The sequence below is a fragment of the Sander lucioperca genome, chromosome 17 (genome assembly GCF_008315115.2).
Source record: "Sander lucioperca isolate FBNREF2018 chromosome 17, SLUC_FBN_1.2, whole genome shotgun sequence".
Lineage (NCBI taxonomy): Eukaryota > Metazoa > Chordata > Actinopteri > Perciformes > Percidae > Sander > Sander lucioperca.
In genome coordinates, this window is record NC_050189.1 from 21,841,279 (window position 1) to 21,851,789 (window position 10,511).

Below are 10,511 nucleotides of genomic sequence, written 5' to 3' on the forward strand. Positions count from 1 at the left end.
ACTGGCACTTTAACTAGATGGTAGATCTCAATTCCTTGACAAGCATTCCTAGTTATTTTTTCTTTGTTACATTTTTAGCTTCCTGATAATATTAGTCATTTTATGTCATGTTATTATATGGATTGTCATTGTCATTTCGGCAGTATTGTCATTGTTAATTTATGTCATTGTCAGTATTGCCATTGTTAATTTATGTCATTGTCAGTATTGTCATTGTTAATTTATGTCATTGTCATTTCTGCAGTATTGTTATTGTTATTTTTGTATACTTTTCTTTATATATGTTTATTGGTTTGTCTGTGGTGTCTATGTTTTTAGAGAATATTTTGTGACAAGGGCGCGTAATGAATGACCACATGAATTTCCCCTTGTGGGATAATAACGTTCACCTTGACCTTTAGAATATTTTACTTGAGTTAAAGTGCTGTTGCTTTAAAGAACAAGATAAGTTAAAGGTGCAATATGTAATACGGACAGCTAGTGTTTGAAATAGTTACTGCAGTACAAATTCAAAATACTGGAGAGAGTCGTCTCCCCCGCCCCCTCCTCCCCAGACTTGAAGTTCACGTTTTTTTTAAAGATTGTTTTTTTGGGCATTTTAAGGCCTTTATTTGCACAGGACAGATGAAGAAACGAAAGGGGAGAGAGATGGGGAAATGACATGCAGCAACTGGCCGCAGGTTGGAGTCGAACCCGCAGCTGTTGCGTCGAGGAGTCAACCTCTATATATGTGCGCCTGCTCTAACGTGGCCAGGAGCATCCACAACAATGTTGCTAGACGCTTGTCTCACATAGTTGTCCGTGCTCTGATAGAGAGACAGTTGCGTTGCATGAAGCGGTAACGCCAAGAAGGCCGGCCTGCAAAGTTATTTATATTCATCTCCTTGGCAACTACCAGGGTGTGGAGCTGTAACTGCACCACTGACAAGCCTCTCCCGGCAGCATGTATTTCAAGCACCCATCTGTGGACTCGTTCCTCCAGCTCTGGCCAGCTTGCTTTCAGCCCGTGATTAGCTTTCTTTGTTTATTTCAATGCAGTAAGAGTAACCTCTGCTTTTCGCCAGTCCCTCACAAGTTTCTCACTCACTCCAAACTTTCTTTTTGCTGCTCGATTACCGTTAAAAGATAGTATTTCAAGTTAGCATGTTTCCTTAATGTCTGGTGACGCATTGGGTTCATTTTTAGATTTATTACAGTAAATATATTACATATTGGACCTTTAACTAAAAGTACTTTTATTTTAAATAAATGGTCTCAAGTAAATCTTAAATGACCTAATTGATACTGTGTTTAACAAAAGAATAATTATTGAATGAAAAACACTGTTTAGACAATATAAACTCAGCAGCAGTACACCAAAATACTTTAAATGTTCCATTAAACAGAATGTAATAATGTACCCAGAACTTATGTATCACAGTGAGCGTTAAACAGAAAATGATGTTTCTATACTACAAACCAAATATCTTCAAATCAGGTGTAAAAAGGTCTTCAACAGGTCATCCCTGTGTGTGTTTGATCGAGTTAACCATACATTTTATATGGGGTTTATTTTTGTTGTCCACTGGGTCATATAAAGGCTCATGGTCTCTGCTTAGAATGATTTCTTCCATCTAATGACATCAAATGAAATAAGCTTGAATGGTTTAAACTGAGGAGTTGATTACATTGTGAATATTGTTATTGTAATTATAAAAGCATCTGATACAGCTAATCATATCTCAGGGGAACCTGGTGGACGAATCAGTCACTAATTAAGACAGTACACTGTATTTATTATCTATAAAATAGATATACATGATGTTTGCAAAAGGAAATGGGTTGTGAAAAAATGGGAATAATACAAATGATATGAGACATGACTAATACATGAATCAGAAATATGATGGAAAGTTATCATCACTCACCTTTAATTACACTAACTTACGGAACAATGCACCTAAAGCTCTTTGTATTTCAGTATATCTTTTCGAAGAAATAAATACTTTGCATTATTTCCATTTGTATCAAGTTGTTATTTTTATATATTCATTGTTTTGCATGTTTTGGTTTTTGAACACAACTAAAGCAGCTACAAGTATCAAACCTTATATTAAAGTTACAGTTGACCTTATGTAAATGTGTACAGGATGATGTAATCCTGGTAGACTACAATTTGAATCTGACAGAATCATTGGCATCAACTGGAGAGATCTGGTGTTTTTTCACTAACACTGCCATGTGTAATATACTTACTAAGTACATTCTCTTTCTGCTGCTGTGAGACCATGTTTAAATCTGCTGTTTGTTTTTTCCCCAACCAATCTCTCCCCTCAAGTAAAGGTTCTGTTAATAAAAGACGCCAAATATATCCCCCATTTCACTGGGAAGTCTTCAAAGACTTTCTATATTTCTCTATATTTAACTGTGGGTTAAAGTGTCTCTTTGAAATTGACATTTGTCTCATAGAGGGGAAACATTGGGGAATATTTATATACTAGCTTATAACCAGTGGAGCAAAACCAGCGGTAGAAAGAGTACTAAAATATTGTACTAAAGTAAAAGTACTGTTACTTTAAAGATATTTGAATCTAGTAAAAGTAAAAGTTCCAGAAATTCCAAACTTGTACCTGTATAAATGGCAATAAACATCTATTATATTCTAAAAGTACTTGTGTACATATGTACTTAAGTACAATGTAAGAAGTAGGTCAGTTATATACTATGCGTCACCTTTTTAAAAGGGGAACAATATCAGCAACACGAGCCCTTATAACTTGATCTTCATACCCTCTGTGTCTGAAGTGCTGCTTCTGTCCATAGACTGGATTTGGAAGTCCAGATCAGAATCACACATACGTCTTAGTCTCTGGATTTGTCCATAAGGGATATTACTAACAAGCCATGGTGGGTGAAAACTCTTCGCATGCAATATGGTATTTCAATCAGTTGTTTTTCTAAAAATAGAAGTGTGCATTAAGCCTTGGTCATCTTTAGAGATCTTTAAGGGACTACGGGCGGAAATTAGCAATTTGCTACAACCTGGCACAAGACATCTATTAATTTTTTTTGTGCACTGTCCCTGTTCAAATAAATTAATTACAATTACAATTATATCCAGAAAGTTAAAGACTTGTTGGTCATATTCCAGGCTCAACTTAACATTTGCATATGAAGTGATGACATAAGCATGGAAGTCTAGAAGCTCTTTGTCTTATCCCAAAAAGAACAAAATAACATCATCAATATATCTACCCCAACACAAGAGGTTTTCTTTGAATGGGTTGTTGACAGAAAAAAATGTGTTGTTCCTCCCATAGTCCTAAAAACAGGTTAGCATAATTAGGAGCTAAACATGCACCCATACCAGACCCCTTTTCTGGAAAAACATTATTTTTTAAAGTCCACTCAGTCAGTTGCACAATAAAGTCAGCAGGGGGCTCCTGCTGCTGTTCCTGCTAACTGTTCACCTCCATGTTCTTGCAACCAGCTGTCACCACTGAGCATGTGCAGCTGGCAGAGAAACAGCCCATATAACCTTTCCGGCTACATTTTGCACTTCACACGGAGACCTACAAAAGTTATTTTCTCTGGGTTTAGAAACTGTCTGTCAGCCACGTGGGTAAAGGCTTGGAAGCTTTCCAAGCTGATGACTCTCTCACACACACACACACACACACACACACACACACACACACACACACACACACACACACACACACACACACACACACACACACACACACACACACACACACACACACACACACACTTCCTGACTCTAAAGAAAAGGAAGCAGAGTTTTTCGTCACGGTGAAATCCTACCAAAAGACAAGAATTTGGACCATCTTTAACCCCCCTGATGTGGGCATGAATGAGGACAAACATGATGTAAGCTATGACGTGTTTGGTGAAATGATTGATGTCTAAATACTTTGTAGACAGAGTTACCTTGTTATTATCTAATGTAGGTTACTGATAATGTAGTTATGGTGTATATTAATGTGTATATTCTAATTATTCTCCCTGATAAAAAAAAGAAGAAGCTATGTTTTCTGTCACATTCGTTATGTTTGGATTCAAGTTACATTCAAAAGCATTTTTCTTTCCGTTTCATTTCAGACTGAACACATGCAATGTCTGCATGTTTAACTCAGATTTTGGGAATAAACAACAAAAGATTTTCTGGTTACCATAGTAATTAACCCAGGTAAGGTTACTCCTCACACTGATCTCCACATTTTATTTTAACCTGACTGTAAACCATTTCACGTTCAGCTTCCTCTCTGAAAGGAACACCCATAAAGTTGCTTAACTGAGTTCCATAAATATCTAAACCCTCCCACAAAGTTAACAGAGAGAGTGAAGAGAAGACTGATGTCATGAAGGTCACAACAGCATGCTTTTAATTTGAAGGGTCTTACAAATGCAGCAGAGTGAGTCACTGCGTGTGGATTCTTTTTGCATTATAGGTCAGAATCTCAATATCAGCAGGATCTCCAGGTGCTGCCTGGGCAGACTCACATACTCTAGGATCTATTTCAGTTGTCCTTAGGCTGTAGAATAGTCTCAGTGTATGCTCGGCTTGTTCTTCACCTGCAAGCAAATCATAGATAGTATTATAAATATTAATCCTTTCACAATGTCTAAGGACACACAATGATCCACACATTACAACACATCAGGCAATAAACACATCTGGAGCATACATTATGAATAATGCTAGTACTTTTTACTTTGAGTGAATAGCCTAAGAATCTAAACTAACTAAAAGTTTTAAATTATTTTTGCATAAAGATAAGTTATTCTAGCTGTAAACCACTTAATAATTAATAAATATAGATGGTTGGAGTTGAATGTCATTATTTTTATTATTATTATTATATTAATTGTATTTTTCATCCAATATATTTTATTGTAATACAGTGTCCATAATAATACAAATATGTAAGAAACCATTCAATAATAATTAACATTGCTCTCTATAAGTGCATGCTGTGATAAATTATATTAAGAAACGTTAAATCTTGAAATAAAAAAATGAGTCTAAAGCTGCACACACTCTGGGCCTTCCCTCAGCTGACTCAGCCAATAACTAGCTGCAACCTGCTGCAGCCTGATGCCATATATAGATAATAAAGACCCAGACTCAGTATCTGGGCTCACAGCCAGAGACGACGCCCTGAAACAGGAAACTAAACTCAGAACATCATCACGTGTCTCTCTTGAATCAACAAGACTGTTTGAAGCTCCTGATCAGCTCTGAATTCAAGACACTTTTAACAATTACTATCTTTCATTCATCATTATGATAATTTATTTGGGGGGGGTTGCACTGTCTGGTTTTGATTATTGGGGTGTAACTCCTTAATAAAATATGCCTGTAGGAACAAGTTATTTCATCTGAATACAAAACATGTCACGTTGTTAACCAAAAACCAAACTGATAGTGTTCAAGTTCAGGGTTTTTTACTCCAAGTCATTCTGCAGTTTAAAGAAGAACTGACTATAAAGAAGATGAAGCAGTAAGAGTTCAGTTACAACAGCCATCTTTACTGATCAGACAAACACACAGACCACTGACTGACCTCAGTCTACTTTATTAACTCTTTCCTCTCTGCACCGTCACACTATTTATACTCTTGTTATGTTACAGAAACAATTTGACTTGTTTGATGGGCATTGTTACTATTCATATGTGTAATATATGCAGATATATTTGGTTCCTAATAGTTAAATGTGTATGTAGATCTCTCTGTGTTCAGCTTAACGTCTGATTCTGTCTTCCTGTAAGAGTTTGTGTTTCCTAGGATGGTGAAGACAAGCTAGTTGCGCCTTGATCTGCCTCTGCTTGGCTAGTACTTGTTGGCTTTCTTGGTTGGATTGGTTAGATTTAGGCATGAGGAGTGAGATTGGTTAGGGTTAGGGTGAGAATACTAGGGTAAGCCAATCAGAGGCAGAGTAAGGCGGGACATGTCTTCACCATGTAGAGGGTGGTACAGTGTAGTAGAGGCTGGTACAGTGTAGTAGAGGCTGGTACAGTGTAGTAGAGGCTGGTACAGTGTAGTAGAGGCTGGTACAGTGTAGTAGAGGCTGGTACAGTGTAGTAGAGGCTGGTACAGTAGGCCTTTACTTCAGTTAGAGCTCTGCTGAGGAGGGAAATGACGTCTGTACGGCGCCATTTTGCCTGTCTGGGCGTGTTCCTGTAATCAGAAAACAAAATGGAGGATACTTAGTGAGTGGAGCGCGTGGTATCTAAAGGCTCAAAGCTAGTAACCTCTACACGCTTCCTCAAGTGGGTTTTGGCTCTGACACCCAAACCATATAGTGTGTCTTGTAGTAAAAACAACAGATCAAGTGAGGGAGAGAACAGAGAAAGACGACCGCAGATGACCACTCTCTCCGCTCTCATGACTGCATTTCTGTTTCTGTTCCTTCGGTCTGAAGCAGCTTCGGGTAAATATCAGCTTTGATTGTGAAAAAATGTATATAGTTCTGTTCTTATGGGGGCTGTTAATACACGTAGCCAACTAAGAAATGAAAGAATGTGGCCAGGGACATGCAGAGGCACGTCTGTAGGACTCAGTGTAGAACCGCCACTGAGCAGGTGTAGAAGGAAAGAACACCGATTAATCACACTTAAAATTAAAAGCCAGAGAATAAAAGTATGTCTTAATCCGTGTTTTAAAAAATATCAACAGACTCAGCCTGTCTAACGGCCTCTGGCAGGCTATTCCAGAGCCGAGGAGCCGCTACAGAAAAGGCCCTATCAGCGGCCATTTTTTCTATGATCAGGGCACAGTCAACATGCCACGGTAGGCTGATCTGAGGGGTCTGGTGGAGCTGTAGGGGGTGAGAAGTTCTGATATATATATGCGGGAGCGAGACCCTGGATGGGTTTTAAAGTTTATCCTGACGTCAGAAAATTAGACGTTAAACTGTATTTATTATCTACAAAGTAGAATTACATGATGTGCAAAAGGAAATGTGGTTGTGAACAAATGTGAATAATACAAATGACATGAGTTAAATAAAATATGCTTATGTTATAGCATACATTAATAACTAACTTACAGAACAATGGGCCTCTTTCACCAACCGTTGTTACGAAGAAATGTGTTCTTAAACCCCACTTACGCACGTTTTACGAAGATTCTGACATTCACTAATGTTTTCTTATCTTGGATTTGTTCTTAGCTAAGAACAAAATCTCAATTTGCTCCAAATAATTGGTTACAGCAATTATCTATACTTTCTACTCCACTACATTTCTACAACGTTCCGTTACATTTTCTAATCAGTTTTTCCCCCCTGCCAAAACATCTTCCTGACCGTCACACGTTTGTCTCACCAGTGAAGTTTGGTTGCCATAGATACATGGGGCACCGTCAATCCTTCATCGGCTTCCAAGCCGGCTCTGGTGCTCCAGAGCCCGGGCGCAGTGTGCTGACCCTCGGTAGTACAGTGACGTGAGATTCATCAATCCTAAGAATACAGGTGCGAACAATTCTGCTGTTTAAGAACACGTCATGAATCTGATGTAGACTTTTCTTAGGGACTTTCTTAAGAACATATTTAAGAGAAAACTTAGGAAGATATTGGTGAATGAGGCCCATTGACCTTAAAGCTCTTTGTATTTCAGTCTTCAGTGTATCTTGTGAGAAAAATAAATAGATTTTTATTTACATTTGTATCAAATTGTTTTACTTTTATAAATTAATTATTTTGCATGTTATGGTCTTTGAACACAGCTAAAGCAGCTCCAAATATCAAACCTCATATTGAAGTTACAGTTGACCTAATGTAAACGTGTACAGGACGATGTAATCCTGAGAGACTACGATCTAAATCTCACTGAGAATTGTTGGCATCAACTGAAAAGACCCTGTCTCTGTCCAACATATTAATTCCATCCAGGCTGCTCAGAGTACTGCAGAGCTATAGATAAGGAATTTAAAGCATGTAATATGTTATTCTGACTCCTTTATCTATGATCATACAGTATCAGCTTTGATTATTTGCTTGGTTCGTAATCAGTATAACAGGCCATTGCAATATGACAAAAACACCAGGAATACATTACTTATAAGTTAATAATTGTATTTTGCTTTGTAACATGAACATACAGCACAGTACAGACCAAATATTAAGGTACTCAGGGTATCGGGAAAATATTACTAAAATTATAAACTAACCTATTTTCCACTTGTAGAGCACAGCTATGTAATGTGCACTGTCAACACTTCTTCCAGACTCTCAAACCCGGTGTTAAGTTAACTAAATAAAACTGTAACGTTACATGATCAACAATAAACCTGTGACCGGTTTAAAGTCGGCGTTAATAATTAACGGGATATTTCACTGCTGGAAAGATGAATATATCTTTAAATTGGGTCACTTATGTAGTAGAAATGTGATTTTTTTTTTTTTTTTAGAAATGGGTGCCTTCTAGGCAGAGAAAAGCCAGAAAATGTGTTTTTGGCTCATGTGGATGAAAGACCCCAAATCCCAGAATGCACTTGCTTCGCTTCACTACGAGGCCATTCCCAAGCCACGCCTACCACTTACAGAGAGGCAGTCAACTGAGTCAAGTCTATTGTGTTTTATTGTCATTTCAACCATATACACAAAACAATGTTTCACTGTGGCTCAAGTGGTGTTACACATTTAAAATATATAAAAACGTCATTATATAAAAACGACATACGTAACAGGCTACATTTAGTGCATACACATTATAGGTTCCGTAAAGTTCAGCTAACACATACTAGCATTACTGCTTGGTGGGCTGTAAACACGAGTATAAACACAGCCGTAAATTTGCGTGGAATGTAGAATGGTCGGCATTTAACAGTCACAAACTCTACCAGCAGTTAGCAATTAGCTGGATACAAACACCAGTCCGTGTTAACACAGCCCACCTCCACGAGTTTTATCTGGCGACAGGCCTGGTAGCTGGATAGTCCGGTACACTGTTGTTCAGCCATGTTTCCACAACAACAAAAACACAGCAGTCTCTGAACTTGCATTGGGAGTTTCGGTGGAGTTGGATGTAATCCAGTTTGTTGTCTAATGAGCGGACACTTGCAAGCAGGATTAATAGAACAGGGGGCCGGCTAGCGTTAGCTTTCCACCAAGATCGAAACGCTGTCCTGGTCCCTTTCCCCGGCTATTTTCATCGGGCGACACCGCAGTCTGAGGTGCTGGTCCGTAGCAGGCGAAGCTACGTATTCCATCTGTAATAAAGTGTCCTGCATATTCTCCGATCTGTACCAATGTATCCCGGTGGTACACATGTGGGGTAGTTTGAATGCACATAATTGTTGTAAAAGTTCGATGCTAAAAGATGGAGCTCGTTTTGCTTTTGGAACCTTCGGGTAAAGACGACAGTCCAACCCCCTATGGGCGGGTTGAAAACAAGCGGAAGTAGCTCCTACTACTGGCTGTAGTCCATTGTCTATGGGCAAAAAATCTTCCGATGACACAAAAATCACCGTTTTGCGTCATCATAAGATTTTTTCCAGACCCACAATACAGAGATCTCTGGTCTCAGGGGGACATGAGGGAGGGAAGCACGGTCATTCAAAAATACTACCGGGTTTCAGCTGATACAAAGCTTTTTGCTAAATCGGTGAAGTATCCCTTTAACATGGGTGGTAGCCAGCGGGACATGAATGATTACATAACATTAATTCTGCCGAAAAGTTAGGCAAACAAACAAAAGCTCATTCATCTTTTCATAACATCTAGCGAACGACAGTCAGAGTTTACCTCCGTAGGTCGTAGCTAAAGCAAGAAGCAAGCTAACGTTAGCTGACCACTAAACCTGTTTGCTAACCTTTCATAATACGTTTTTAATGGAGGATATATTTATTCATAATTAAAATTGAAAAGTTGAAAGAGAAAATGAAGAGGTCAAATTAAAAGTATTATACTACGCTACTACGAATAATCAGGCCATAATTGAATTTAAAAAGAAAAAGGATATTGAAATGTAAAAAGGTAATTTGAAAAAGTGACAATGAAAAATGACAAATTTTAAATGCAAAGCTTAAATATAAAAGCTCAAACTTAAACCTTAAATTAAAAAAGATGACATTGAAAATCGCAATGGAAGTAAGAAATGTGAAATGAAAAAGCTTAACTGGAAATACTTAAAATAAAATCTCAAATAGAAAAAAAAATAAATAAAATATATATATATATATATATATATATATATATATATATATATATATATAAAGTATAAAACTACTTTTGAACGTACACACGTTCCACCAAAACTAGTTCCTTCATGAGGTCATTTACTACATCACTTCCGGAGTATTCCGCTGATTTTTACATTATTATGGTACAACGTGTTGTTGCTGGTGACAAAACCACTAATTAAATATGTACATTGAACGTGATACTGTCGTTAATGACCTGCTGATATGAATGCCCGCATTGCATTGTGGGATATGGGCTTTGTATTTAGGAAGAACTTTAATTCAATTAGTGTAAGAAAAATCCTCTCTTTTTACGGTAATTTG

At 37.7% G+C, this 10,511-nt stretch overlaps 1 protein-coding gene and 3 long non-coding RNA genes across 4 annotated transcripts in view; 2 read left to right on the forward strand and 2 right to left on the reverse strand.

Annotated features, from left to right (window-relative positions):
• Nucleotides 1-10,511, forward strand: part of LOC116060888 (muscle M-line assembly protein unc-89-like) — a 295,447-nt gene that overhangs the window by 113,211 nt on the left and 171,725 nt on the right. The gene's annotated exons all lie outside the window — the stretch shown is intronic.
• The window catches only part of LOC118493576, a 328,097-nt gene that overhangs the window by 97,549 nt on the left and 220,037 nt on the right, over nucleotides 1-10,511 (reverse strand). The gene's annotated exons all lie outside the window — the stretch shown is intronic.
• LOC118493574 overlaps nucleotides 1-10,511 on the reverse strand; it is a 208,194-nt gene that overhangs the window by 26,752 nt on the left and 170,931 nt on the right. The window lies entirely within an intron of this gene.
• LOC116060901 lies at nucleotides 3,741-4,146 on the forward strand. The gene is made up of 2 exons (XR_004107610.2): nucleotides 3,741-3,870; nucleotides 4,102-4,146. It is a non-coding gene; the product is annotated as an uncharacterized LOC116060901 (long non-coding RNA).